We start from the raw sequence: 6,474 nt of genomic DNA, 5'->3' as shown, positions 1-6,474 counted from the left end.
GAGTCAGTCTTCTTGTGCTTAAGTCGGCATCTGCCGCCGAGCCCAGGCACCATGCCGCTAACGAAGCGATTGCCTTTAGTGACATCTTTTGCAATAACGACTGCGCGAATCGACGGTATCTCGTAAGGACAGAAAGAGCAGCAGCTGCCGCCGAGCCCAGGCGCCGTGCCTAACACGCAGATGGTCCCCGGTTCGATTGCGGGCATAAAGCCGTTTTCGTCGCACTCAGCAAGACACTTGCTACGATCTCTACTGTGACCATTTAAATCAAACGTTCCATCAGCAGGGTGCACATGGCTCAAATGAAACGGTTTTAGAACTGGTTGTCGGATTTTAGCGCTGACTTGGAGGCCTGGAAATGCGCGAAACAGCCGCCGCCATGCGATTTGTTGCCACACCGTTGTACAAAACGCAAGGGCTCGTCCGGGATTTGAACCCGGGACCTCCTGCACCCGAAGCAGGAATCATACCCCTAGACCAACGAGCCTATTCGTTCCGAAAACGCACTGCATGTGAATGACGCCACCTTTGATTTAATTCCGATGCAGTTTCTGTGTTTCATCGTCAATAAGAAGGTCAGTGGGATATAGTAAACCTGAAGTGAAGCATCGGAATCTATAACTAGTGTCACAGGAATGGTTCAAAACATAGTCAGTAAGAAGAGTCAGTCTTCTTGTTCTTAAGTCGGCATTGTGCCTTTTGTATTTAATTCCGATGCAGTTTCAGTGATTCATCGTCAATATGAAGGTTCAAGGGATACAGTCAACCTGAAGTGAAGCATCGAAATCTATAACTAGTGTCACAGGAATGGTTCAAAACATAGACTGAAGAAGAGTCAGTCTTCTTGTACTTAAGTCGGCATTGTGCCATTTGTATTAAATTCCGTTGCAATTTCTGTGTATCATCGTCAATAAGAAGGTCAGAGGGATACAGTAAACCTGAAGTGAAGCATCGGAATCTATAACTAGTGTCACAGGATTGGTTCAAAACATAGACAGTAGGAAGAAAAAGTCTTCTTGTACTTAAGACGGCATTGTGCCTTTCCTATTTAATTCCGATGCATTTTCTGTGTTTCATCGTCAATAAGAACGTCCAAGGGATTCAGTAGACCTGGAGTGAAGCATCTGAATCTGTAACTAGTGTCACAGGAGTGGTTCAAATCATAGTCAGTAAGAAGAGTCAGTCTTCTTGTACTTATGTCGGCATTGTGCCTTTTGTATTTAATTCCGATGCAATTTCTGTGATTCATCGTCAATAAGAAGGTCCACGGGATACAGTAAACCTGGAGTGAAGCACCGGAATCTATAACTCGTGCCACATGAATGGTTCAAAACATAGACAGTAAGAAGAGTCAGTCTTCTTGTACTTAATCCGGCATTGTGCCTTTTCTATTTAATTCCGATGAAATTTCTGTGTTTCATCGTCAATAAGAAGGTCAGAGGGATAGAGTAAAGTTGAACTGAAGCATCGGAATCTGTAACTAGTGTCACAGGAATGGTTCAAATCATAGACAGTAAGATGAGTCAGTCTTCTTGTACTTAAGTCGACATTGTTCCTTTTTTATTTAATTCCGATGCAATTTCTGTGTTTCATCGTCAATAAGAAGGTCCAAGGGATACAGTAAACCTAGAGTGAAGCATCGGAATCTATAACTAGTGTCAAAGGAATGGTTCAAAACATAGACAGTAAGAAGAGTCAGGCTTCTTGTACTTAATTCGGCATTGTGCCATTTGTATTTAATTCCGACGCAATTTCTGTGTTTCATCGTCAATAAGAACGTCAAATGGATACAGTAAATCTGAAGTGAAGCATCAGAGTCTATAACTAGTGTCACAGGAATGGTTCAAAACATAGTCAGTAAGAAGAGTCAGTCTTCTTGTACTAAAGTCGTCATTGTGCCTTTTGTATTTAATTGCTATGCAATTTCTGTGTTTCATCGTCAATAAGAAGGTCCAAGAGATACAGTAAACCTGGAGTGAAGCATCGGAATCTATAACTAGTGTCACAGGGATGGTTCAAAACATAGACAGTAAGAAGAGTCAGTATTCTTGTACTAAAGTCGGGATTGTGCCTTTTGTATTTAATTCCGATGCAATTTCTGTTTTTCATCTTCAATATGAAGGTCCTAGGGATACAGTAAACCTGATGTGAAGCATCAGAGTCTATAACTAGTATCACAGGAATGGTTCAAAACATATTCGGTAAGAAGAGTCAGTCTTCTTGTACTTAAGCCGGCATTGTGCCTTTTGTATTTAATTCCGATGCAATTTCTGTGTTTCATCGTCAATAAGAAGGTCCAAGGGATACAGTATACCTGAAGTGAAGCATCGGAATCCATAACTAGTGTCACAGGAATGGTTCAAAACATAAACAGTAGGAAGAGTCAGTCTTCTTGTACTTAAGTCGGTACTGTGCCTTTTCTATTTAATTCCGATACAATATCTGTGTTTCATCGTAAATAAGAAGGTCAGATGGATACAGTAAATCTGAAGTGAAGCATCGGAATCTATAACTAGAGTCACAGGAATGGTTCAAAACATAGAGAGATGGAAGAGTGAATCTTCCTGTACTTAAGTCGGCATTGTGCCTTTTGTATTTAATTCCGATGCAATTTCTGTGTTTCATCGTCCATAAGAAGGTCCGAGGGATTTAGTAAACTCCAAGTGAAGCATCGGAATAAAAAACTAGTGTCACAGGAATGGTTCAAACATAGAGAGTAGGAAGAGTCAGTCTTCTTGAACTTAAGTCGGCATTGTGCTTTTTCAATTTAATTCCGATGCGATTTCTGTGTCTCATCGTCAATAGGAAGGTCCAAGGGATACAGTAAACCTGAAATGAAGCATCGGAATCTATAAGTAGTGTCATATGAATAGTTCAAAACACAGTCAGTAAGAAGAGTCAGTGTTCTTGTACATAAGTCTGCATTGTGCCTTTTGTATTTAATTCCGATGCAATTTCTGATTTTCATCGTCAATAAGAAGGTCCAAGGGATACAGTAAACCTGGAGTGAAGCATCGGAATCCATAACTAGTGTCTCAGGGATGGTTCAAAACATAGACTGTAAGAAGAGTCAGTCTTCTTGTACTTAAGTCGGCATTGTGCCTTTTGTATTTAATTCCGATGCAATTTCTGTGTTTCATCGTCAATATGAAGGTCCAAGGGCTACAGAAAACCTGAAGTGAAGCATCGAAATCTATAACTAGTGTCACAGAAATGGTTCAAAACATAGACAGTAAGCAGAGTCAATCTTCCTGTACTTAAGTATGCATTGAGCCTCTTGTATTTAATTCCGATGCAATTTCTGTGTTTCATCGTCAATAAGAAGGTCAGATGGATACAGTAAATCTGAAGTGAAGCATCTGAATCTATAACTAGTATCAAAGGAATGGTTCAAAACATAGACATTAAGAAGAGTCAGTCTTCTTGTACTTAATTCGGCATTGTGCCATTTGTATTTAATTCCGACGCAATTTCTGTGTTTCATCGTCAATAAGAAGGTCCAAGGGATACAGTAAACCTGGAGTGAAGCATCGGAATCTATAACTAGTGTCACAGGAATGGTTCAAAACATAGTCAGTAAGAAGAGCCAGTCTTCTTGTACTTAAGTCGGCATTGTGCCTTTTGGATGTAATTCCGGTGCAATTTCTGTGTTTCATCGTCAATAAGGACGTCCATGGGATTCAGTAAACCTGGAGTGAAGCATCGGAATCTGTAACTAGTGTCACAGGAGTGGTTCAAAACATAGTCAGTAAGAAGAGTCAGTCTTCTTGTGCTTAAGTCGGCATCTGCCGTCGAGCCCAGGCACCATGCCGCTAACGAAGCGATTGCCTTTAGTGACATCTTTTGCAATAACGACTGCGCGAATCGACGGTATCTCGTAAGGACAGAAAGAGCAGCAGCTGCCGCCGAGCCCAGGCGCCGTGCCTAACACGCAGATGGTCCCCGGTTCGATTGCGGGCATAAAGCCGTTTTCGTCGCACTCAGCAAGACACTTGCTACGATCTCTACTGTGACCATTTAAATCAAACGTTCCATCAGCAGGGTGCACATGGCTCAAATGAAACGGTTTCAGAACTGGTTGTCTGATTTTAGCGCTGACTTGGAGGCCTGGAAATGCGCGAAACAGCCGCCGCCATGCGATTTGTTGCCACACCGTTGTACAAAACGCAAGGGCTCGTCTGGGATTTGAACCCGGGACCTCCTGCACCCGAAGCAGGATTCATACCCCTAGACCAACGAGCCTATTCGTTCCGAAAACGCACTGCATGTGAATGACGCCACCTTTGATTTAATTCCGATGCAGTTTCTGTGTTTCATCGTCAATAAGAAGGTCAGTGGGATATAGTAAACCTGAAGTGAAGCATCGGAATCTATAACTAGTGTCACAGGAATGGTTCAAAACATAGTCAGTAAGAAGAGTCAGTCTTCTTGTTCTTAAGTCGGCATTGTGCCTTTTGTATTTAATTCCGATGCAGTTTCAGTGATTCATCGTCAATATGAAGGTTCAAGGGATACAGTCAACCTGAAGTGAAGCATCGAAATCTATAACTAGTGTCACAGGAATGGTTCAAAACATAGACTGAAGAAGAGTCAGTCTTCTTGTACTTAAGTCGGCTTTGTGCCATTTGTATTAAATTCCGTTGCAATTTCTGTGTATCATCGTCAATAAGAAGGTCAGAGGGATACAGTAAACCTGAAGTGAAGCATCGGAATCTATAACTAGTGTCACAGGGAGGGTTCAAAACATAGACTGTAAGGAGAGTCAGTCTTCTTGTACTTAAGTCGGCATTGTGCCTTTTGTATTTAATTCCGATGCAATTTCTGTGTTTCATCGTCCATAAGAAGGTCCGAGGGATGCAGTAAACATCAAGTGAAGCATCGGAAAAAACACTAGTGTCACAGGAATGGTTCAAAACATAGAGAGTAAGAAGAGTCAGTCTTCTTGTACTTAAGTCGGCATTGTGCTTTTCTATTTAATACCGATGCGATTTCTGTGTCTCATCGGCAATAGGAAGGTCCAAGGGATACAGTAAACCTGAAATGAGGCATCGGAATCTATAACTAGTGTCATATGAATAGTTCAAAACATAGACAGTAAGAAGAGTCAGTCCTCTTGTACTTAATTCGGCATTGTGCCTTTTCTATTTAATTCCGAAGCAATTTCTGTGTTTCATCGTCAATAAGAAGGTCCAAGGGATACAGTGAACCTGAAGTGAAGCCTCGGAATCTATAATAGTGTCACAGGAATGGTTTAAAGCATAGTCAGTAAGAAGAGCCAGTCTTCTTGTACTTAAGTCGACATTGTGCCTTTTGTATTTAACTCCGATGCAATATCTGTGTTTCATCGTCAATAAGAACGTCCAAGGGATTCAGTAGACCTGGAGTGAAGCATCTGAATCTGTAACTAGTGTCACAGGAGTGGTTCAAATCATAGTCAGTAAGAAGAGTCAGTCTTCTTGTACTTATGTCAGCATTGTGCCTTTTGTATTTAATTCCGATGCAATTTCTGTGATTTATCGTCAATAAGTAGGTCCACGGGATACAGTAAACCTGGAGTGAAGCATCGGAATCTATAACTCGTGCCACATGAATGGTTCAAAACATAGACAGTAAGAAGAGTCAGTCTTCTTGTACTTAATCCGGCATTGTGCCTTTTCTATTTAATTCCGATGAAATTTCTGTGTTTCATCGTCAATTAGAAGGTCAGAGGGATAGAGTAAAGTTGAACTGAAGCATCGGAATCTATAACTAGTGTCACAGGAATGGTTCAAAACATAGTCGGTAAGATGAGTCAGTCTTCTTGCCCTTAAGTCGGCATTGTGCCTTTTGTATTTAATTCCGATGCAATTTCTGTGTTTCAATGTCAATAAGAAGGTCAGTGGGTTACAGTAAACCTGAAGTGAAGCATCGGAATCTATAACTAGTGTCACAGGAATGGTTCAAAGCATAGTCAGTAAGATGAGTCAGTCCTCTTGTTCTTAAGTCGGCATTGTGCCTTTTGTATTTAATTCCGATGCAATTTCTGTGTTTCATCGTCAATAAGAACGTCCAAGGGATTCAGTAAACCTGGAGTGAAGCATCGGAATCTGTAACTAGTGTCACAGGAGTGGTTCAAAACATAGTCAGTAAGAAGAGTCAGTCTTCTTGTACTTAAGTCGGCATTGTGCCTTTTGTATTTTATTCCGATGCAATTTCTATGTTTCATCGTCAATAAGAAGGTCCAAGGGATACAGAAACCCTGAAGTGAAGCATCGAAATCTATAATTAGTATCACAGAAATGGTTCAAAACATAGACAGTAAGCAGAGTCAGTCTTCTTGTACTTAAGTATGCATTGTGCCTTTTGTATTTCATTCCGATGCAATTTCTGTGTTTCATCGTCGATAAGAATTTCAAAGGGATAGAGTAAACCTGAAGTGAAGCAACGGAATTTCTAACTAGTGTCGCAGGAATTGTTCAAAACATAGACAGTAGG

General features: G+C 41.0%; 2 non-coding genes across 2 annotated transcripts; both read right to left on the bottom strand.

The window, feature by feature from the left end:
* Positions 1-415: 415 nt before the first annotated feature.
* Trnap-cgg (transfer RNA proline (anticodon CGG)) lies at positions 416-487 on the bottom strand. The gene has a single exon. It is a non-coding gene; the product is annotated as a tRNA-Pro (tRNA).
* A 3,683-nt stretch (positions 488-4,170) lies between these two features.
* Positions 4,171-4,242, bottom strand: Trnap-cgg (transfer RNA proline (anticodon CGG)). Its single transcript has one exon. It is a non-coding gene; the product is annotated as a tRNA-Pro (tRNA).
* Between the last annotated feature and the right edge of the window lie 2,232 nt (positions 4,243-6,474).

The sequence above is a fragment of the Schistocerca serialis genome, chromosome 1 (assembly GCF_023864345.2).
Source record: "Schistocerca serialis cubense isolate TAMUIC-IGC-003099 chromosome 1, iqSchSeri2.2, whole genome shotgun sequence".
Classification (NCBI taxonomy): domain Eukaryota; kingdom Metazoa; phylum Arthropoda; class Insecta; order Orthoptera; family Acrididae; genus Schistocerca; species Schistocerca serialis.
This window is presented reverse-complemented; position numbering and strand designations above follow the sequence as displayed.